The sequence below is a fragment of the Pogona vitticeps genome, chromosome 7 (assembly GCF_051106095.1).
Source record: "Pogona vitticeps strain Pit_001003342236 chromosome 7, PviZW2.1, whole genome shotgun sequence".
Taxonomy (NCBI): Eukaryota; Metazoa; Chordata; class Lepidosauria; order Squamata; family Agamidae; genus Pogona; species Pogona vitticeps.
Window position 1 is genome coordinate 30,516,859 of NC_135789.1, and position 23,872 is coordinate 30,540,730.

Here is a 23,872-nt window from a genome sequence, read left to right on the forward strand (position 1 = left end):
AGACAGGATACCAGCCACAGCCCATTCAAGTCCGTGTGGAAGGTCCCCTTGATTTTTTGGGGGGGAGAGAGGGGGTGCCTCTGCTATTTTCCACCCCTAATCGAACAGGTTTCGCTCTTTTCCGTATAAACATCGTCTCGACGGTTCCCATGATCTGTATGAATATAATACATAGCTGTCTGAGGTTAAGCTTTAGAAACTAATCATTGTGAGTGTAGCTAAAGAGGTCAGGCAATTTGAAAACTAATTTATTGATGTATTTGTGGTGGGGTGTTTTTTTTAACAGCCCAGTTCTACAGGGACAAAGTATTAATTTTTTCTTTCTCTTCTTTTGGTTTCAAAAGTTTCCAAAATTTTTCTTCCAGGAGTACACAGTTTCCAAATTACAAATACTATCAGCAGTTTTTTTTGTTCCCTCTATTTTTATGTTCTCCCCCACCCCCCATCTTCCTAAATTCCTTTTTCTCTCATCGCCTCTCCCCTCCCGTCTTATTCTCCTTGATTTCTTTTCTCCCCTTTAAATCTTTTATTTTAGTTTATACTGTGGGTTGTTCTCTTGGTTCCAAAACTTTAAGGAATGCGCTAGATAGGCCCCGATCCTGTCAAAGGTAAGCACTTGTCACATCCCTAAGAGACCCGGATTAAGGACGTGATTCTGGCTTTTTCTATTCTGTGCATATTGACTCGGAAGTAAGTCCCATTGAGTTCAATGAGCTTTGCTCCAAAACGCGTGGCTATTTCTAGCCATTTTTTGCTATTTGTATATGTATCTTTAGAATTTTAATATTTTTCTTAAGTGTGGGATCTAGAGACAGACCTACTAATTATCTCTACTCGGAAGTAAGCCTCACCTCCTCCAGTGGGAACAATTTCTAATAAAAATGGTTTGAACTCCAGCTTTAGAAATCCTTAACTTAGTTGAAATATTGGTTTGTTTCGGTCAATGTTTCAAGGATTCGGTGTTCATTTCAGGCAACGATACACATTTAAAACTTTGAATTATTGAATTATTGACCAGGTTGAAAACGGGTTTCTGGAACTGTAATAGAGAATAACCATTTGTTAGATGAAATTCCAGATATATAAGAAAGAAATTTTATAGACCTCTTCTATCTTAGCTGTTTTCACACAGATTTAGATGCCAAGATCAAGTTGAAGGTTTTATTAGAAGAAGTAGGACGCTCGGCTGTACATGGTCTCTCCTAAATGCCTCATTTAGAACTGAGGTCCACTGATATTGTTTCTAAATACTTGTAGATAAGAGGTAGGAAGTTACTGGGGGGTTTTATTCTCCCTTTACACACACACAAAGATCTTTTAACTTCCATTTTTGGCGAGAAAGCAAGGAACAGTTGGATATCCTGGGAAGAGGGGGAAAGCAGCCACAGAACTCCGAAGCTACTCTGTATTTCTGTTTTAATGACAGCAGGGATAACAATACCGTTTTCAGCGAGGAAAAAAAATCCGAATTCATGCGCGCCGTCCTCGCGTGGAAGAATTAAAAAAAATAAACTTAAAACACAATTGTAAGGATTTTTCCTTACAGGACACAAATCCTCCGCTTAGACCAGGACACTTGGAAATGGGTGTTGGGGGGCGGCGGCTGATATTTTTAATGGGGATAACCCCTCGCCTCCCAAAAAATCTCCGGTTGTATTTTGTAGTAGCAGGGAGTCATAACTAGAAACAATTGGAAGAATTTGACGCTTGGATTAGGCAACAACCCCAGTTTACTTAGTACGTGTTTAATTCCGCGTGGGGCTTTACTTCCGAGTAAACCTGCTACGGATAATCAGGCGTGCCCTTTGGATTTATTATTTTAGAGGAGGCTGCCCGGATGGGCGGCAGTGGAACTTTTACTGTATGTCTAAATTAAAGATGGATTATAAGGAAACTCGGATACATCACTGTAATGACTGCCAGATTCTCAAAGCGTGTTTAAAGAAGAATTCTCCTGGTTTGTGAATCTTCACTGGAGGGTTGACCAACCTGTTTACTCCGGAGTAGGCCTAGAACAAGAAGTAGCCTACATTCAGGTCCTCCAACCCGATGTGCTCTTACTAGAGATTAAAGACCAGTAGAGCAAATTGAGACTTTCTTCCGTGTAAACAAAGTTGCATGTAAGCATCCTTGGGAGTAATTCCCAGTGAGGATACCCGGTGCCAAATCACCAGGATGGGGAATCAGGCTATGTGGGGAATATAAGGTGTAGGTTCCTTCCACATGTTGCATGTAGAAAAATGCAATTTTTAAGCCCGCATTGGAGATGGCTCGATCGCACGTAACGAACCTCCCTAAAGCCACCTGACCTTAATTCGAAGTAAACATGGTTTCGATCGGGTTTATTCCGGGTCGTGGAGTCCCGGAAGAGGCTTTGGGGGTCAAGTTCGTCCTCCCAAAGGGGGGAAACCGTCTCTGAGATAAGCAAAATTGACTCTGAAATCATTCCCAATTGGTTTGCTGTCACATAATGAATGTTAGGAAGCTGGGATGTTTTCCCCTCCAAAGTTAGTACCTTGTGAAAATTGGGGTGCACTTTTTAAAAAAAAACAAATCTTTAAAGAGGAGTTGCTGAAATTTAACTGTCCTGGGTTTCTTTCACTAAAAGCAAAAAAAAGTAATTTCTGAAGAACTGAACAATTTCCAACTTGTTTTGTAACATTTTGCGTACAGTAGTTTCTGATAAGGACAGAGCCCAACTATAGAATTTAGATATACTGTACTGTATATATATATATTATTAGTATAGCTGATTACCGCGATATTTTACACAAATATATGGTAAGCTAAACGTGTTCGGAGTTTCTGTTTTCGAGCCGACAAGATGCTTTATTTAATGAGGGAAAGGGGAAAAGTCCCCAGTGAAGAAGAACTTTTTATTTCATTTAAACTTGGTAAGGCTGCAACGTTATCCTACGTTTCGGTGCTTCTAAGAAGCTACATAGCCCATCTCTCCGTGCTTGTTCTTGGGAGTCTCAAGGAGCAGCTTCAATCCGTTCCTGTCACTAACCCGGGTTAAATCGTAGTTGAGGTGGCTCTTCTGTGAGTTGTGGGATCCGAGGGCTGGACCTCCCTCTGATCTTGCCAACCGCGTGTTTACTTGGGAGTAAAGCAGCACCTCGGGGCATACAATCAGTCCTTATGGATGTTTACTCGGAAGTCAATCTCACGGGGTTTATTGGGGCTTACGCCCACAGAAGAATCACCGCCTTCCATCCTCCAGGCAAGGCAGAGGCTGAAATGCTGAGGCCTTTTTCGTGTGTGTGTGAGTGTGAATGTGAGTGTGTGTGAGTGAGTGAGAGAGAGAGAGAGAATTCTATCTTCGGCACTAAGTGAATACTCTCCGTTGAGTTCTCTAATATATGGTGGTTAGTAATCAAAATTTGGTGCTAAGGGCTAGTATAACAACATCTGGTTGAACTTTGTTGAATTTCTGTTTCTTTCCTCTAACTCCCTCCCTTTTTTTTTAAACACTGGGTCTGATCAAGAGTTCTGGAGCACCTGAAATTTTGCACACTTTTGTGATATTTTGGTAGGATGTCCTTCAGTTGTAGATTTCAGTTTTTCCTTGGACTGCCAGGGCTAACCTTGGGTTTTAAAAAATTGTTTCCATAATCATTTTCATATATGTTTCCTTCTGTCCTCTCCTGGGTTTCTTAGCCGCCTCTCTCTCCCCCCCCTTCCCTTCCTCCTTTTCTTTTTTCATTTTAGGTCTTTTAATTTTATGCCTGTTTTCTTCCTGTCTTAACTCTTTCCCCTCTAATGTTGGCCCAAATCCTGTTGCTTCATTCAAGACATCGCACTAGAATTAGGCCCATTGAATTCATGGGGATTTGGTAAATCAAGTCCTCCATAAATTCCATTGATTCAATGGGCCTAACTCTAGTGCGATGAACTATACGAAACAACAGGATTTGGGCCGAGGTGTGTAGGGCTAACAAAAGTTAGCCAGCTTTTGAAGAAAAAAGAGATGCCTTCCAGGAGTTACATGAAAGTAGATCCACCCACTGCCTCCAAAAGTGTTGCTCTGTGTGTTTTTGTGTGGGTGGGTGGGTGGGTGAGAGGTTGAAATCAGGTACTGAGCATTTACTCCGGAATCAGTCCTAGTCACCCGAAATTAGAGTCCTACCACAATAAAGGATTTCTGGATCTTAACTCCTCCTCCTTTGTTGTAGTTGTTGGAAATAATACATGACGGCAGTTCTGGTGGAGAAAAGAAGGGGCTGGATTGGAAATATTCTAATTTCATTCCTTACCTTTTTGCCAAGCGGATGCACGAAATTATGATTCCTAGAACTGCTGCAATTTCTGCAGATCTGCCTTTTCTGAACTCTCAAACCAAATGGGTTCCAAGCCACATTCCCGGCAGGGATGGGAAGGGGACCACTCCTGCAAAAGTGTTCCGGGTTTGGTTGGTGCTTTGTTCAGTTGGCCGCTCCTTCCTTGCTCCCGATTTTCTTCTGTTGCTTGGGGGGGGGGGGGTTATGGATGGTTGTGGGGCAAGGCTGTCTAAGCAGTCACCCACCCAACCCAAATGAACAGGGCATTCCAAGGCCCAGTCAATAAATGCTGTAATTTTGGATAGATCTAAACTTTTTTTTAAACAAATTATAGGGGAAAAAATGTTAACTCCAGAAATGGATCTGTTTTCACTTGGGCAAAGTAGAAATAAAAGACGAAGGCAAGTCCTGCAATGTTCAATTATGTCCCATTAATTTCCGTGTTTATTCATTTATTTGGTTTATACACAAGCTCTATTTGTGCAAGCACTACACTACACAAGCAGTACACCACAATAACGTGCCACCCAGAGTAGACCTTTGGTCTAAATGGGAGGGATAGAACTCCAATAAAATAAATAAATAAATAACAAAACAGTATAGCAATAGAACAATAGTAATCCTTATTTTTAGGTACCCAGATCGCAGGATGGGTTGCAAATATTCACTTTGTGTGTGTTTGTGGGTATATGAAGAGTTTGGAAAAGTTCACAACTCTCAGAATTTTGAGAAGTTACTTTTTGGGATTAAAATTCCCAGGATTTATTCTCCAAACTCTGAATCATATATATATTGATAAATTTAGATATTGTAATCTTGTACAGCAGGAGAAATTTATATCTGTGTTTTTTCCAAGGCACTTTTAGCACAAGTCCACCCCTCCTTCTAAAAAACATGAACTCATCAAAGTTTAAATTCCTTTCTTCAAAACCCAAGTGTGTTTATGTATTTGTTGAGATGAGGGTGTGTGACAATTACACAGACCTCATTACAGTTTAAAGCCACTCCCATTTTCTTCCTTTGCTGTTTGATTATTTTAACCTGGAAGGGTTTATTCCCCCTCCCCTATTAATAAGAGTGGCTTTAACAAAAATAGACACATCTTTCCAATGACCTTTTAACAAGTCCATAATTTCTGAGAAAAGAGGGAGAAGATTTGAAAGACTACAGTAATTTCAGGACCCCTCTTTTTCCCCACTTAGAAGCTCCCTCCCCCCCCTCCCTTTTCTTGGCCTCTTTCTGTCTCAGAAGGCCTTTATTTATTCCCAAGAAAATTTTGTTGCCCCTTTGCTAGACTGCAAAATTGGTAAACCTTTCTTTTGACTGTCCAGTGGTGCAGGCTTTGGAGCACGACAGAGCTCTTCCTCTGATGTTCTCCTGTACTTTCTCTTGCCCTCTTTTTTTTTCCAGGTTAAAAAAAAATGACTTGCCCTAGGCGGTATTACTAGCTAGATGTGCAGTTTGGGAGGAAAGAAAGACAAGAACTAGGCGGTAGCAAATTCAGAGGGTTCCCCCCCCTCTGAGGAGTACAAAGCAGTGAGTCCCTTCCTGGTATGATTCTCACAACAGCCCTACTAGGTAGATTTGGCCGAGAAGAGAAGGGGGGACTTCCAGGGTTCGCAGCTGGGAAGATTCTGAACTGCAGTCTTAATTCAACTCTATGGAAGCTGCACTCATTTGTTGTGTGGCTGTTTGCTATCGACACCTGTGACACAGGTCTGCACCCCCAGGCAGCTTCCAGTGCAAAAATGGATTTGGGGGGGGGGAGGAGGAGAGGGGAGGCAGGGCTAAACAACAGAACAATATGGAGCAATTTTAGACTGGTTAACTGACATAATTTAAGGTTTGGATTTGAAGCCCCTTTAAATGCTGATTTAAAAAAACCAACATGTTGCTTCTTGTAGCCATTGCTAGCATTGCTAATGTAAGAAATGGTACATAATCATGATTATGATGGTGGTGGTGACGATGGGGTCGAAAAATTCCTGGCCTGTGCTGATAGGCATATACTTTCTGCCCTGAGTTGGTAGCGTTACTGGGCTTGCCCTTCCTCAAAGCTACTGGATCGACTATTAGATTAGTCTGTAGAATAATTCGGGAGCTGGATGGAGACCTGTGGATCCACCAAACTCTTATATGAATCAAGACTTCATTGTGTGATTGTTGTCTTTGTGTTTTGAGGGTTTGGGGCACCCCATTGTACCAAATCTTAGTGCTGATGTATTTCTTTTCGCTTTGATTCTCTTCTCCCCACCTCACCCCAAATCGTACCAAATCTTTATGGGTTGTAAGGGTACGCACTTTCCCAGTTACCACAGAACTTGAGCCGATCTAAAAGGAAGCGGATTTCAGCTAGAAAATGTAACTGGTTCAGGTCATGTGGCCGTTAACCTCTTAATCTTTTTGGAAAAGAAAAAGGTTAAGCCCCTTCAGGTTGATAGAAGGGTAATGGTATGAATACCCCAGTTCTTATTTCACTGTTTAGGCCTTGGATTGTGGAGTTTTGATCTGTGGATCTTTGGAAATGTGTTCTGCTTTATTTTTAATATTTTGGTGTGCTTCTTTCTGCTCATGCATCTGGCTGTAGATCTCTTTCCTCAAAAGGATAAGAATAATGCTATTACCACTACTATTATCAGGCTGAAGGGTTAAAGGGCTATCTAGGGGCACATTCAGCCCATTGTAGGACATTAGATTTGACCCAGGAAAAATAAGTTGCAGTCCTATATAAATTTACCTGGGACTAAGGTTCATCATGACTTACTTCTGGGTAGACACAAAGGGAATTCTTCGAGTGTCCTAGGTTTCTTCACAGGGCTAATTATATAGTGTGTTATACCTGTGGGGTGTTCGAGTTCAGTGGGATTTTGTTCTCCCCTTAACCAGATCAGTGTCTGTCCCACTCTTCCCTAATTGTTGTGCTAGCCTAGAATGATGGACATTGTAGTCCAGCACATCTGGAAGACACCAGTTTGGAGGATTCTGAGATACAGGATCGCATCCTTGGACAGTGACATAAAGAATGAAGGTGCCAGCGGTTCCTGGCTGTGATTATAAATGGAGCTTCCATGTCCAGTTATAGTCTATCCCTGAATTTCAGCTGCTGGAGGGGGAAATTTGGGGAAGGCAGTAGGCCATGGATGGAAATGAAATGCCTCTGGATTGCATTTTGGCGTTTTTTTCTTCTGTCAAGGTGCCCTCAAAATGTCCCCAATGTCCTTAGTTTCTTGTGCACTAAATATTTAAATAATTCTACAAGTTTAAATAATCAAGGATCATTTCAGTTAATAATTACATATAAATTAAGGATCAATAATTAGGTAATATTAATTAATATCAATAATTAAAATTTCAGGGTTGCCCATTTTACCCAGTGTGCTCCAAGGATCAAGGCACTGAGAATTGCTTTGGGGAGGTGGTTCGCTCTGCCACAGATCTCACAGTGTAGCCTTGGGCATATTCTGGGCTCTGATGGTCAGTCTTCCTATCTGTAAAATGGGTATGAAGCCATTTATGTCCCTAATAACAGCGTTGTGTCTCTGGGAAATTAGACTGCCATTTTAAATGAATGAACAGACTGTGCACATACAAAAGGATGAAACAAGGATTAGTAAAGTGCCAGAAAAGAACCTCTAAGGATGAGGAGAACTAAAAGAAAGGTTTTGTCGTGGAATTTGTTAAATTATGCACTGTCTCTAGAGTAAAAGAGAGAAATAACTCTTCTTCTGCTCCCTCTCATAATGATGCTAGGACTTGGGCTCACCCAGTGGAAATAATTAGCAGCCAGTCCAGGTTTGGGGGGGGGGACAAGAAAGTATTTCTTCACCCCATTCCTAATAATTAATGTGTGGGCTTTGCACCCACAAGCTGTAATGGTAGCCATGAACAATGAGGACAACTTTCAGACTTGGACTGGAGGAGAGTAAGTCTATCCATTGTGAAAGCTGGATGGAAACCTCGTGTTTCCATCCAGCATACCTCCAAAGATCAGCTTCTGTGGATGAAGGGAGGCGGGAGGCTCTACCTGCCCTCTCGCTGGGGGGCCTCTTGGGAGGTGGGTCCGAAGAGGAGGGCTGGGGGAGCCCCTGGCATTCATCCAGACACTTTTCTAGGGGTTCCTTCCCCTCACCCTCACCCCGCCACCCCGCTTTAAGATGCACGTTGTAGACAGGCTTTGGGTGTAGACCAGGGGATGGGAAGCCGTACCTGTTGAATAGCCGTCTGCCACACTGCTCTTTAAAAGCCAGGTGTTTTCTAGCTAGAGGGAGGTGGGAGAGAAAGCCCCTTTCTTCAGGAACTGATGGCACCCAGCCTAACTTGAGTCGAGATCTGGGCCTAGGTTGAGCACCCAGGCCTCTGCTATCCCTTCGGTGCTTCAGCCTGGAGGCAGAGCTCTGTGCCCTGGGTTCTGCCTCCCTTTGCTTGTGCTCTCCAGATGTACCGTAATTTAAACCATGATGTGCCTCTCTGACCCCCACCTTCTTCTCCTCTTTTTTTTTTTTTGCAAGGAGAATTCAAAACAGTGGGGTGGGTTGTTGGGGGAGGGATGCAGAGAGAGAGAGAGGTTGTGTTGTCTCTGCTTTTAAGAGAGAGTTACATACATGGAGGACGATCTGGTTTTTTTTTTGGGGGGAAAGAGGGACCTCAGGTTGAGACAAAAGTGTAAGTGTGTGTGTGTGTATGTGTGTGTGTGTGGTGGGAGAAGAAAAAAAAGGGGGGGCAGTTGTTTGGAAGCTCCTGTGGCCAGATTCTAGCAAGAGCCCTTCAAGATTGACAGCAGCAACGTCAGCACATGAGGGGGAGGGAAGGAAGGAGGGCAGTCAAGGCTCCAAACTGAATCTGTCTCTCTCTTTTCGCTCTTCTCTTTCTTCCTCTCTCTCTCCCTCTCTCTCTTTCTCTTTTTATTTTAATGGAACACTTGAAAGAGTGGATCTGAGGGCTAAAATGAAATCTGGGGGAACAGATGCGCTGCCTCTCCATCTGTGATAACTTCTCACTGGGTGTCTTCTTTTTTTTTGTGAGGGGGGGGAGGCAGAGAATAAAAAAATTATAATAATCCAGAATCAGAACCTGGGTTCTGTTACTGCATTCCATATATATTTAATTTTTTTGCAAAGGATTTGGGAAAGGAAAAGGAAGGTGACTTTTTTTCCAAAGGATGCTGAGCCCCGTTGGATGCTTTTGATGAAGAAGCAGCAGCAGCAGCAGCAGCGCGAAACTTCTCCAGACTTCTCCCAGTCTTGAGCCTCCAGCGATTACTGTGAGTCAAGAGCCTCCCTCCGCTCCCCCCACCCTAACCCTATCCCTCCGGAGGCAAGGCAAGGCAAGGCAAGGCAAGGCAAGAGGTAGGCTAAAAGGAGGAGATGTGGAAAAGGGTGTGTGTGCTCTAGATATAAGGCAGTGTTTACCTCCTTCCAGTCCTTGCCTGTTAGAGTCCTTGAATGTAGACTAGGTGACTTGGGGGTGGGGAGGAAGGACCAAAGGGAAAGTACAAGAATGTGTATCACAGCTCTTTTGAGCACCACAGGCTGAGAAAGCAGGAAGACCTACTTCTGTGATGCCCGGAGAACCAACACTACGTTTTCATGGTTGACTTGTGCACCTTGGACAACCTCCAGTTTACTTGAAATAATGGCATGTCTTCCTTCCTTAAAAAAAATTAAGCACCCCCTTTTATGTATTCCCTCCCCCATCAGCCCCTCTTCAGTGTGATGGCGGGGGGGGGTAATCTTGTGTGTATGTGTATGTTGTGGATGGAAGCATTTTGTCATTTATGTCTGGGGAAGGGGAGGGAGAAAGAGAGAGTCCTGTTTCTATAAAAGCTATTTTCCCTGCTTAGGTCAAAGGCCTTAAGTGACAGTGTTTCAGGGAGGGGGGGGGTTGGGAGTCTGGGAGCCCTTGGAGGTGACACCTGTGTAAATTTCTGGGGGAAAGGAAGGGGAATGGTGATCTGAGAGACCATCTGTAGGGGGGGTTGTTTTCTTTTTCCTTTTTTTTTTAAAGAGCATCCTAGATTGTGTTGTGGCTAATTTTTCCTTCTTAAAATTGTGGGTCCGTAATGGGATTGTGGGAAATTATCCAACCCCCCCCCCTGAATTTCAAAGTGTCCCTCGCCCCTATTTATATAAAAACAAAAAACTTGATGCCCCCCCCCAGCTGCAGCAAAAAATCCGAAATTTATTGGAAAAGAACAAATGTTGTCTTTCAATTCCCCTCCCCATGCTTTTATTTTTCACATTTCAAAAATATACCCTACACTTCTGGAATTTAATATGCCTTGCAGAATCTCTGGTCCTACAGAACCTTATTCAGAGGTTGCTCAGAGGAGCCTTGAGTTCATCAGAATTTACAGGGCAATTCTATTGGATGTAAGTCAGACCCTCTGAATTCAGCAGAGCCTGGCTCCTAGGTGAGAAGGTATGCATTACCTCTTAATTCAACTGGCTAGTAAGATTTTTCAGATTGCAGCATCAGATTATGGATAGTTCGGACCTTGTTCCACCGGAACACAAGGAAGATAGATATAGATCTAATCTAAATATCGAACTTGTTTGATGCATCAACAGGTCTTGGCAGGACTTTTTTTTTTTTAAAGAAGTCCCCAAATCATCAGGGCTTGCAGCTTAATGCAACAGCGGGAGATCCGGAAACGGAATCCAACGCAGAAAGAGAAATTATTTTGGAAAAAAAAAAGTTGTTTCCCCAAGCAGAAAGGCTTGGGTATGGAAATCGCCGGAAATCAGGGAGCCCCGTGCTGCTTGTTCAAAGCTTTTCAATGTACTCCCTCCCTACACCGACCGGTGAAACTGACAAGGAAATTTGTCAGTATCACCGCTCTTGTGTTGGGCATGTTCCAGATGCCCCGTGGAGGCGGATTTGCAAGAATAACAATTTAAAACATCTTTTTTTTTTTCGGGGGTGGGGGTGGTAAAAGACCTGGGCACCGGCGCGTGCGTAGAAACTGGGGTCCCTACCCCCACCCTCGCCTTTGAACTTCAGGCAACTCCTTTGAACTGCCTTTCTCTGGTGGTGATGGGGGAGAGACGTAGGATGTAAACAAAAGCGAGCACTCGGTGTATATAAAGTGTTCTTAAACCAATGTGATCAGGTGTGTGTGTATACACATAGAGGTGGAGATGTGTGCATAGGGGGGCGTTTAGATGCGAGGCAAGCGGAAATTTATTCGGGAATGTAAAAATGCGGAGAGCAAAGAGAGAAAACGAGCAGGTAGTCCGTTACATTTTTAAACTGGAGAAGGCAAGGCCACGGAGGGCAAAAGTCGCCCTAACTAAAATATGAATAATAGTGACTATCTTGCAAGCCATTAAATATTTCTTATACCTGGTGGAGGGGGAGGTAATTTGGAAGTGGCGCCTACTAAGGAGAGAAGCAGCCCTTCCCCCACATGTTGGGTCTAAACCGTTGCTCTTTTTAAAACTGGGCGTTTTTGTTTAGGTGGAGAAGGCCCCTTAAGTCTCGCTGCGTTCCGTAGGCCATATCCCTTCCTGAAACCTGTTGGATTTAATGTAATATATAATCCAGTTTGTGCTTAATATCAGCCGCTGCTATCTTAATGCATTGCTGTTGCTCTCTGGCATTCATTGAAATAATTGTTATGATGAAAAATCCCTTCATTTTCGTGTTACTTTTTCCGCCTTTGTAAGAACTCTGTGTATGTTTGAGTGCCTGGGAGAGATTGCAGCAATTTTATTTTCACAGAGCGGGAAACTGAGTCCCAGGAATCAAACACAAGCTACTAAAAGCTGGCAAATTTTAACACTTTTTAAACTAGCAAATCTGCGTGCTTAACCTGAGCGTAAATTATCTTCCGAGTCGCAGGATTTAATTCGACTGAAACGTGCCTTAATTCACGGTGTAAAAATGAGGACTTGTTCCCTCCTATTTTGTGCCCAGTGATTACGGATTAACCTTCCAGGAAATCTTTAGATTTAGTTGAGAGTAAGCAACGTGCTGCTTCTGTCATGAAGCAGGGGCCCCTCCCCCCCCAGTAAGTAGTGGTAGTATTAGTACTAGTAGTAATATCAACAGCTAGTAAGGTCCTAATTCTACCTGGTTTTTAATGCAAGTTATGAGAAGTCCAGGCGCATGTTTCCTTCTTAAAACTATTTTAATTCATTCGTGTATATACAATTTTATTGCAAACCAGCTATCCAGGTAGTTATTATTCCAGCCTTCAGTATATTTACTAGAAAATAAGTGAAAGGCTTAGCTGAGTTTTTTAGGGGTTTGCTTCTCAAGAAATATTAGGCAATAGCCACCCTGTACGAGTCTACTCAGAAGTAAGCCTTGGAATTTAGTACTGCTTCCTTTCAAATAGGTTGGTGTCCGGGTGATTCCGAATCGGACTCAGAAGCAAGCCCTATAGAGTTGAATAGTGCGTCTTTGAGATTGTATACGATTACTAACTCAAGTAAGCTTTTGAAACAAAACTGAAAAGTTGCTTTTACAAGGCCTTTGGTTAGTTTTATTCCGTCTCCTTCCCCACAAAATGAAAAACCAGTAAAACTGGGCTGGATAAATCGATCCTTTAACTTACCTCTAAAAATAAATAAATGCAGGATCCTTCCTGCCCGTGAAAAGGTCAGAGCCTGTATTATACAAAACTTCTATAAATATACTTTAATTTTTTTTTTTTAAAAAATTAGGCGGTTCAGAAAACGACGTTTACTGGATTCGACGTCATTATTTTTTAACGACTTAAAAAAAAAATCCCCAAACCGTTCTGGGATGGTGTAGCCACTGCACTTTAATAAGAAAAAGTCTGCTGGTTTTTTTCCCTCCCTTTTAAAGCTGTTTTCTAAAGTGGATTACTTCTTCTTTGGATTATTTCTTCTTCTTCTTTTGAAAAAAAAAACGGTTTCTGAAGTTTTTGCAGAAACTAGCAACCCAAACAGATCTGAATTCTGCTGGGATCGCCTTTCCGTTTAGACGTGTCGTTAAACCGTATAAGGCGCTTGGGTTGAAGCCGGAGTGGGCCGGCCCAAGTTTGGGGGAACTGGTAGCTGGTACCCAGATCCTAAACAGGTTTTACTGGGGAGTAAACATCCGCTTCCTCTCTTTCCGCGGAAGAGCCTCTACTTCCTCCGGAGCAGGAAAACGGTTTCTAATGAACTCTTCGGGCCGCTTCAGCGGCTGATGGAGCCCTTAGGTAGAAATAGTCTCAGTTAAAATCGGTGGATCTGACTTCCAAGTAGGTAAGTAACGCGCGGGTTTTATTTATATCACACGGTGTTCCCTGTGTCGGCTCAGAAGTCATTTTCAGTCCGGTTTAGGCCGTCAGGGTCACGCAAAGGATTTCAGGGTATCTTCCACTGTGAACCAAATAGGATGAAAAACGGTGCGAGTACAGTATCTAGGATACGATCTATCGACGTTGGAGTCATTTCGGATACCATCCATTTCCCGAGGAGAAATTACAGTAAAATGCCATGCCTGTCTACTCAGGTGGAAGTTCTTCCATGGATTTAATGCCAGGGAAAGCTTTCCTAGAGCGTCGTTTCGGTCTGCAACTCTATTGGCAAGTTCACACGGAACTCCCTGACACTTCCTTCTGAGTAAGCATGGCACCGCTCATCATATGCTTAAATATTTCTGGTTAAGTGCAACAGGGCTTAGAAGTATTTGGGGGTCCTTACATAATGTTCAATAGTATAACCTTGTATGTTGGACTTAAATACAAGGAATTTTGGTGTTTGAAAGAAGATTGTCTTAATGAGGAGGAGGATTCCTGGCGTTTAGAATTGTACAGGGAAGTCAGAATCTGTAGGTTATCGGTTTATGTCAGTCTGTGGCTGGATTGCTCAGTGAGTTAGGTATCTGGCTATGGATCCAGAAGTTGGGAATTCAGCTCCCCCACTGACCCTCCTGCGAGGAGAGCCAGCCTGGGTGGCCTTGGGCAAGCTGCAGGGTAGCCCCAGGGCAGTCCCCGGAAGAAGGGAGATGGGAAAAGACTTCTGAGTCTGTTTTATTTCCATCGGGTGTTGCTTCAGGATCAAGTTCCTAGGCCTCATTGCATTTGCTGCTCTGCTGCCTTAGGCACCCGGACTGTTACTTCCAAACTGAAGTGAACATCCTAAATATGCAACATGGAAAAGTTGGATCGAATCTCTCCTCCCCCCCCCCCCGCAACCGCAGGCGCTTTTGTAAAACAAATCTGAAGTATCTATTCCCAAAGACTCCTTGGGATGCTTTTAGGTTATCTCGAGATGTTGTATAAGCTTACCCATGTTTACTGGGAAGTAACATTTTTGAGATTCAAAGTGGTTTTATACTTAACGGAGGGTATGATTTGAGGCTGGCTTTAAAACCTTGTATGGGCTAAGTAGCCATTCCCTATCTGTATTATTGGACTAAATAGAATAATTAGTCTCAACTAGAGTACAACGCCAGAGTGAGATTTAAAGCAGCACTTGGGGGGGGGGGTTCCCATAGTTTCAGTGGGTCTGCTCCACTTCAGGTCAACAACTGGATTCTGCATCATTATTTTTCTTCGCGTTCAAAGTGGATTTTGAAGCAAGCACACGCACATTTTCTTGACATGAAGTCGACTGGCGGCTTTGGAGCTTAAAGACTGAGCGTTGGTGTAAGGCCAGCCAGAGAGGAGGAAGAGGGGGGCCGATCCTCAGCAGCAAAATGGGGATTTATTTCGAGGGAAGGCAAAGGGAGAGAGGGAGCCGGCCGCGCAGGCCCTTGCTATGGGGCGGGGAGGGGGGGGGAGGTTTTTTTATTTTCTTTTTTTTTTAAAGCACCCCACCCAGCTACCCCAAGCCAGAGAGAGAAAGGCCGGTTTCAGGCTCGCCATTGGCGCGGCTTTGAAAAAACAAACTCAAATCTGGTTCCAGTGGAAACCAATGCGAAGCGTGGAGGGAGGCTGGGCGTCGGTTTTCCAGCTGGGGAGGGAATCGTCTCCGCCGCCAGTGACAAGCGCCTGTTTGTTTGTTTGTTTGTTTGTCGAGAATCCTTCAAGCCGCCAAAAGATTCTCCCCAACTTTCCGGGGTCTCCTTTTTCGAATCGGCCAAGCGCTAGTCCTCGGGTTCAAGGCTGGAAAGCGGCGCCCTTGCTTCCGAAGGAAACCCAGGCGGGAGTCCGGGCTCTGCGGCTCCCCCGCCGGATCCTAAGCACGGTGCTTACCCTGGTGTAGAAGACCCCTGCGTCCCAGCCAGACACGTGTGCGTGTGTATGTGTGTCCGGAAGGGACGGGGAGAGAGCGAGTGAGGTGCTTCGGGAAGACTATTCCTTGTGAGCAAATTTGCCCCGAATTGTTGTGTCTAGACGTAGCTGATGCGCATCAGTAGCGGCTTTGCTTTTGGGGGACACAATCCGTTTAGGTTCAGAATCCGCATCTTAATCCAACATTGGCGATTTGTGAGCTTTTGAGTATTCCTGAACAACATTCACACCTGAGAGAAAGGCGGCTTGAAAGATATTTAGATACCTTTTGATTTCAAAACGGGCATTTCTCTCTCTTTTCACTGTCCTTTAAGGACGGGTTCTTGTTTTTAAAGGACAGGGAGAGAGAAACTTTTCTCTAAACACCTCAAAGGTTCAATTGTGTGTTTCTACACGGGAAGTGTGAATCCGTGGCTGGGCTAACACCTTTGAGTTGTTCCTGCATCGCGCAGCGCCTTCCGGCCACCCAAAGGACGAGATTTACTTGGAAGTAAGAGACACCTTGAACTCAAAAGCATTTCGGTACTCCGAAGCGTTTTGTGATTTCTTTCTCGCCAGCAAGACAAAGTCTTTCAAGGAAGCCAGGAAAGCGAGTTAAATGAAAATAGTTAGCACACATCTTAAACGAAACACAAATGAGAAAAAAAAATCATCCCAAATGAGTTAAGCATGCAAAATTCTATACATGTCATACAAGAAGCAGTTGTCATTGAATTCGAGGCATTGGCACCCAGATATTAGCTTGAAAGATGCTTACTATCAGGTAAACAACCTCACATTTGCAGCCAAAAATTAAAATATTAAACATTTCCAAGCCATGTTCTTTAGCATTTGGCCAGCCTTTGCACAGTTACTCTGGAGAATTTACTCTCGCCTACACCAAGAGTAACAATCCAAGGCTATCTTCTTGTGCTTGTTTGGCTAGAGGTAATTCCTAATCCCCCCCCCCCCATAGAAGGAATTGTGACGATCAGGAGTCAAAAATGTATCCTCTTAAACTGAATCCTAAACTGTATTTCTCTCCCCCCCCCCCCAAATAGTCTCTAACTGAAATTACTACAAGCTTCTGCAAGGAAATTTGGGGGGGGGGGTTTCCCCAAGGTTCCCTTGCCTGGAGGTGAGCTTTATTTGAAGTGAATTCTAGGGGCTTGACTTTATTACCCAGGAAGGCTGAACCACGCTTAGTAATAGTACTATAATAGTACCTTTGCAATCAGGGTACGATTAATTTCCCAATGAGATCTTGTTTGCAAGTGAGTTTAGGTGGAGGAAATCATGGCCTGGGGAGCTAGGGGTGGGAAAAACACCCCTTTCCCCAGTCCAGCTTCAGTTGTCATGCAGGCTGGATTTGTTTGTTTTATTAAGAGTTGTTTGTTTCATTAAATTCATATGCCACCTTTCCTTCAATGAGTTCAGGGCAGAATTCCCTCCCTCCCTCCCTCCTTCTCTGTTTTATCCTGGAAATAATTGTAGGAGGTACATCTGGCTGACAGGATATGTTAATAGCCCAGTGCTACCCAGCCCAGGTAGGATTTGAACCCAGGTCTCACGGCTCCTAACTTTAACCGCCAAGCTGTATTGGCTGTCCGGGGTGATTTCCACCCACTAGGTTTCTAATCCTGGCTATACTCTCAGTAAATATGAATCAGTTTTGAATTAATTCTGAGCAAACATTGCTAGTCTGAGCACACCAATTTAGGCAGTGATGCTGAGCTGAAGAACTTGGGGTGGAACTTGTTTCTGAGTAAACATGGCTAGGAGGGGTTAGAAACTCATTTTTGCAGGTCCTGTTGCCACCGCTTTGGTGCCCTTCTAAAACCGAAGTCTGAGGCTTGCTGCCTGAAATGTGTCTGAACAACACCCTAAAACAAGATCAGGACCTAAACCCACTTACTTACCATCTGGTGTTGTTTTGAGGTGAGCTTTTGAGCCACCTTGGTTGGCAAAGCCATCTATAAATGCTCAAAACATAAACGGAAGACTCTTAAATCTCAGATACCTTTGAAATGCCCTAAGAATTAGGTATGATGTAAGAAGATCTCTCTCTCTCTCTGTGTGTATGTGTTTGTGTGAGAGAGAAAGAGAGAGAGAGTTTACTTCTCAGGATTGGGATCACACTGGTCCTTTGGAATGGCATGGACAGTTTCTGTGTATAAGAGATGAAATTGACTAGACATTTTCTTATCTGCCCACCTTTCCTATCCAGGCATTCTATCATGTTGTCAATTTCAATATTGATTTCTTTTGGAGGGTTTTTTTTTTTTACTATCCTGTCCCTCTCCCTTTAAATACAACTCAGAGGAAAGCTGTCTGTCTCCCCTCGTTTTTTGGTAATCTTTATTGCTTTTTTCCCAGTATCTGTTTGATTCAGAAGACACGTCCTTTTATCTTAACTGTGGCTCACCGTTCGGATGTTTACACAGAACATCTCTCTCTGGTCTGTCCTTAGCATTATTGCCAAAGTTAAAAATGGACTCTTTAGATAAGGGGTTTTGTGGAAATAGGGGCAATATTATACAGAGGAGGAGGGGGAGGGACTTTATACCCCCTTTTCCATCTTACCAAGACCAGACTGAATCTAATAAAATGGTTTAAGGAGGAGAAAATTACTGCGCCACATTCTTTTCTTAAAGGCGAGGGGAAATTTATTCCCCTTTACTTCCCAAATTCTGTATCATAGGGGGTTTACCTTTAAAAAGAAAATCGCTTGGGGGGCCAGATCCTATCTGTGTTTAGTCCGAAACAAATCTCCTTGAGTTCCAACAGCGTTTGTTTCAGCAGCAAAGGGTAAATAAAGATTACAGCTGTAGAGTTTTATTTTAGTTACATGCATATGGGGTGTGTGGGTGCATGTATCTTGTGCAGAGAACACAATGCCATGTTATCAGTAGGATGAAGCCGAGGGGCAAGTGTGCATAGTTTGTTTTACACCATAATAAAATCAGATGTATAATTAGATCTCTGGCTTGCATGTGTGGATGAGGTCTAAAGGTTTGTAAAGTGAACAACAGAGTTTGTAAATAAATCTGTCAGAAACCTAAAGGAATAGTCCACATGGATTTTGGGTTTTTGAGGAATATGCAATAAGGGGGTTGCAACTTAAAGTAGCATTACTAGGTCCTGCACTAAGGTAAATTATAAAGTTCCTTGATTTCCATCACTCCAGCAGCCTGATCCCTGCCTACTTTTACCCTGGAGTAAGCCCCCACCCCCTGTTTTTCAGCTTTTGATTTCGGTAAAGGATTTGGTGGTCAGAAGATAGGGTTAGGGGAAAAATTGTGAACCTAAGATATGGAGAGGCATTTTGGAAAGGCTAGTTGTTGCCTGTCCCAGAAGGATAGGACTCCTTTATAGTGGAAAAGTTAGGTGTTAGTTTGCATCTGGAGGGAAGCAGTGAAGGAAAACTGAAGGTATAAAATATTGGGGCTTTAATTCATTAGGGGAGTTGACCATTCAGTCTTAAATGTTATGGAAGATTTGTGATCTGAAATGCATCATATTATTATGCATTTTAGAAATAATATTTAAGAATTTAAAACAGCAAAAAATTAGATATTAGGAATGAGCTAGGGAAGTACTTTGATAGAAAGTATAATTCTCTCTCTAGAATATATATATGTGTGTGTGTCTCCATAAGAAGTTGACAAATTTTTAAAATAAAATTGATTTACCTGGGGCAGAAAATAACCATGTCTTTCTATTATCATGTGTATCTATTATCAACAAAATAAAATAAAAATGGCTCTGGCCAGCTTTGCCATTAGGCAGAGTGAGGCAGCTGATTCAGGCAGCAAGTTGTTAGTTATTAATTTGTTATTATAGTTTTATTGCCAGGGTGCTTGTGGGATTTTCTGTGTCAGACGCCAGACTAACTTGGTTATTATGGTTATTATGCACCCCTGATGCTAGGGAGGGGGGAATGTTCTGCTTCCAGCCGGGCAGCAAAAGATCTCGGAGCAGCTTTGGTTCCTGGCAGGAAAAGGCGGGAAGGTGGCCGATTCCTTGCTTGCTGGAAGCGACAGAGAAACCCCCCCATCGATCACCTTGTCACTCAGAGCCATTTATTTGGGGTTAAAGTCCCACGTTGATATCAATCTTACTTAAGAACAAATTTTCACTGATCGTGCTTAAGGAGGATGATTTTGACATCAGTGGCATTTCAGTTTTCTCTGCGATTTTGCAGATAGATTACAGCTTCAATGAGACTTACTCCAGAGGAAACCATTCCTAGGATCAGGCCCTGAATGAACTTAGGGAACTGCAATGCTATGCTTAGTTGCTGAAGAGTAAGCCAATAGCATAGGGCTTATTTTGGAGTAACAATATGGATTATCCTGCAAGCATTATAAAATGCATTCAAGTGTGTTTTTTGACATTCAGATAAATATGCATAGGCATATTCAAAGGGTTGAATCTATTTGTTAGTCCATCTAATAAATTAAGTGCCTTGTTTTAGTGGGATTTATAGAAATATTGACCCACCAAAGTCCTTCTCAATCCACAAGTCCACTCTATTTGGGATAAAAAATTGGAATTAGTCCAAACTTCCTAAGTTACAATTTTTATCAGTTTCCAGTTTCAGAACATCCTTGGTCCTTTCAGTGGAAAGTTGATGCAATCCAGTTTAACTAGCCTTTTTGACTAGCTGTGGTTTGATCCCTCTCTCTTTACCTCCTTTTTTCTGCTGTTCCTAACCTGAATATTGCTCTAGTATGTTAATTCACAGCTGGGCAGTCTGAATGCCTTCTTGTGTTGTATAGATCACCCCGGCCCCCTTACAGAAATAAAACCTATTCAGGAGATGTGTCATGTCTGAATTACGCTCCTTTAGGTTAAAAGAACTGTGTCTGTAATCGGAGATGCAGTTTGTTTGTTTTTATTTATTTTAAAACATTCAGTGAATAATTTAGCGTTCTGCTGAAGCTTCAGGAATGAAGGACAAAAGAGGGAATTTGGGAAGGGGACCTTTAAATATGTTTTCTACCACCTTCCATCTACAGAGACTAGATTCATGTATTTTCTGCCATCATGTTTTAGGGTTTGATGTTTCACTGTTTTTTGTGAGACTTGAGTTTTGATTTCATTTTTGTATACTACCTAGTATTCAAACATTTAATTTTAATTGCCATAATTCTGTGATATGAAATGATAACACATCAGAGGTTATAACACACACTGACAGCAACTACAGAAACAGTATGTACAGATGGTTGTTGGTATAGTGGAGCCAGGGTTTTGAGGATCAAAGATCTAGGACTTTGTGGGCAACAGGGATTAAGATACTACTTGTTACCCTTCTCAAGCATCCCTATTCCCTGTTGTTATAACACAAAGTATTGGTGGGGAGAGGCGTATAGCTTTGTCTTGAATGAGCAGTTAGGAGCCATTAATTTTACAAAAGATGAGAACCTCATTTATGACGCAGGCTGATCTGGCCCTCTGCATTTGCCTTATTAGAGCAGTTGGCTATGGGTGCTGTTCTCAGGAGCCCTTCCGCTTCCTGGGTAGTTCAAGAGTTGAGGATCTGGCTGCAGACCCTGTGGTTGAGAATTCAATGGTGGTTTACCACCACAATGTTGCGGAATAGCTTAAGGCATGGGAAGCCTAAAAGAGGGAAAGGCACCTTGGTGATAAGAGGTTAGAAATTGCCATGTCGTCATACATCTTGCAAGGCAAAGAAGCTGCCCTTCTCAGAGTGTTGAGCAGTTAACTTTTCTTTCCAAAGAGTCTTTTGGCTCCTTAAAGATGGAGACATTTTATTTGTCATGAACGTCTGTGTGGAGTTCTGATAAGGTAGGCTGTAGTCCGTGAAACCTGTTTTGGCTGTTGACAGCGGCTATCTTTTGTATATGTGTATGTGTGAAAGTTGTGCATACATGCAGTTCTGCCCTTGGTAACAACTGGTCTTGTGGGTCTGATACAGTTTTCTAAAGCAGAAGTCATGGTGGACTGAAAAAAAACTGGGCCAGTGACTCAAAACAGCTTGGTCTTGAATGAGCAGTTAAGAGCCATTAACTTTACAAAAGATCTGCCCCTCATTTATGATAGGGACCTCCGTGGCCCCAACCAAGTGATAATTCATTTTGACATAGCCAAGCATGCAAAACAACAACAGGTGAGCATGTTGGTCTAATAGGTAATATTAAAAAGTCACGAATGGGTAATAAGCTTTGCTTAGAAACAGGCTGGCCTCGATGCTGGATAAAGGAGTGTTCAACGACTCAAAAGCTTGCGTGCTGCTTCCGTCTCTAGTCTGTGCTCTGCATAGGAGTGTCCTCTTAAGAAATCCGTCCATTGTACCTAGACAGATATTTTGGGTATCTTGCTTCTTTCTGCATCCCCCAAATGTTGTAACTTCTATGTGTGAAGAAGCGTTCTAGACAGCTCGGAAGCTCGCCTTATTTGTGCATACAGTTTTGGTGAGCCTGTAGATACAGCATTGCCTTTCTGAGAATTTTGTTTCTACTCATAAATCATACAGCTATATTTTTTTTAAAAAATATTACTTTCTGATCTTTTCCATCTTTGTGATGCCTTAGTACCCCCCCCGCCCGCCCCCCCCCCGCCAAAGATGATTCCTTGTGGCTTTTAGTTTTACGATTATTTGCATCACTAAAAGCCCTTACACAAGTCCCAGGGGGTGGTGCCTCTTTCCTCACAAGTATTGCTCAGGATTGCCATCCAAGTTTTACTGCAACCAGCAGAAGAACTTAGTAGAAACTTCCTTCATGAGGGCCAGTGTCAATGGGCCTGACCACCACTGTCCACTTCAGAATTTGGGCAACGACAAGATCTGTAGAAAATCAGTTGTTATTGTTGTCATGTGCCACCAAGGCCCCTCTGACTTCCAGTGACCCTATGAACGAGGGACTTCCAGAAGGTCTTATAATCAAAAGCTCTGCTCAGGTCATGCAAAGTCTTCCTTTATTGAGCAAATCCATCTTCTTTTTGAGTCTTCCTATTTTTCCTGCATTCTTCCAAAAATTCACAGCATTTTTGTCTTTTTCAGTGAGCCTTCCTTACCTTCTCATGATAAGCCCAAAGCATAGCAGCCTCAGCTTTGTTGTTTGATTTTATTTAGGATCCACTTGAGAAAGTTGATGTTTGATTTGATCTAACAGCCACTTGCTTGTTGTCTTTCTGGTGATCCATGGTGTCCATGCATCTCTCCTCCAACACCATATTTAAAAAAAATAAATATTTCAAATAAATGGATTGTTTTCTTGTCGGCTGTGTACGTGTGTGTGTGTGCAATAGAGTTTAGTAAAGTTACTTTTTAAAAAGTTCAGTTCTTTGAATTGCCCAGGATTGGTGGTTGGGGAGATTTATGTAAGCCATTGAGGAAGTTTATTATAATTCAAGAAAGTTTATACGTAAATAAATCTGTTAGTCTTTAAAATGTCACAGTAACTTCCTTTTTTGTCTTGAGGAACATGTATAGCATACATAGCTCTGAGAATATCTGTCATCAGAACAGGTTGCCTCACCCTGCTTAATAGTAGAGACATCCTTCCTTTAAGCTTCCCTAATGAAACAGCTAAAATTACACGTAATAGTTTGGAGCCAGTGTGATATAGTTGTTTGAGTGTTGGATTGAAGAGGCCCAGATTCTCATCTCCACTGAACCCTGAAATGGACTGGGTGGCCTTAGGCCAGGCACTCTTGGCTTGACCTACTTCACAAGCTTGTTGTGAAGAGAAAATAAGGAGCGGGATGCCCGCGCACACAGGGCATGTTTGAGGAAAAGTGCACCCTAAATATACCCACAGCTACTGTACTTCTATTACTTTTTCTACTTCCCAGTATCAAAAGGTACCTTAGAGAAAGTTCAGTAACAAAGTCTCCATAATGTCTGAGGTGGGAAAAAAGAGAGATAGTTCCAAGTCAAGAACAGATTATTGACATACATTGAGGTCTCTGTTCATGTAACCGCAGAGCATCACACCATCATGTATAAATATCATCTGTGATGCTTTCCACTGAGGTTTTGAAGCTTTGAGAAGCAGCTCATATAGATCCAGTGAACGCTGATACCAAAATGGTGTCCCAAAATTCTGAGAGTTAGGATTAAATGTGAGCTTTATGCCCTGGGGAGTAGAGGTTACGTAAAGTAGAGCACAGACTTAACCCATAACCCAATTGTTTTTATTTATTTTATTTATTTTCATTAATCCATGTCACCTTTTCTTCTGATTAAGGGAGCTAAGGCAGCTCAAGAGTTATATATAAAAATAACCCAAACTGGATAGAACCACAATATATTATGATACTAAAAAACAATTACACATACAAATGTATTAAAACAATTCATTAAAGCTGGTAAAATCTCCTTAAGAGAGAGCAAGCTCAGTGGTTCGTTACCAAGCACTGATGTTGTTTAGGGACGAGAGAAGCAGTGTTA

The 23,872-nt window shown here is 42.6% G+C and overlaps 1 protein-coding gene across 15 annotated transcripts in view; it reads left to right on the forward strand.

Annotated features, from left to right (window-relative positions):
• Positions 1-23,872, forward strand: part of TBX4 (T-box transcription factor 4) — a 103,864-nt gene that overhangs the window by 35,972 nt on the left and 44,020 nt on the right. The window contains exon 1 of one of the 15 annotated variants that reach the window (XM_072978551.2): positions 8,635-9,540. The exons of 12 other annotated variants lie outside the window; for them this stretch is intronic. The gene's annotated coding sequence lies outside the window, so the exon portion shown is untranslated. Of the gene's footprint in view, positions 1-8,634; positions 9,541-13,403; positions 13,496-18,173; positions 18,259-23,872 lie in introns of those variants that run through there. 2 more of the 15 variants (XM_020786911.3, XM_020786915.3) reach the window with 2 other exon arrangements.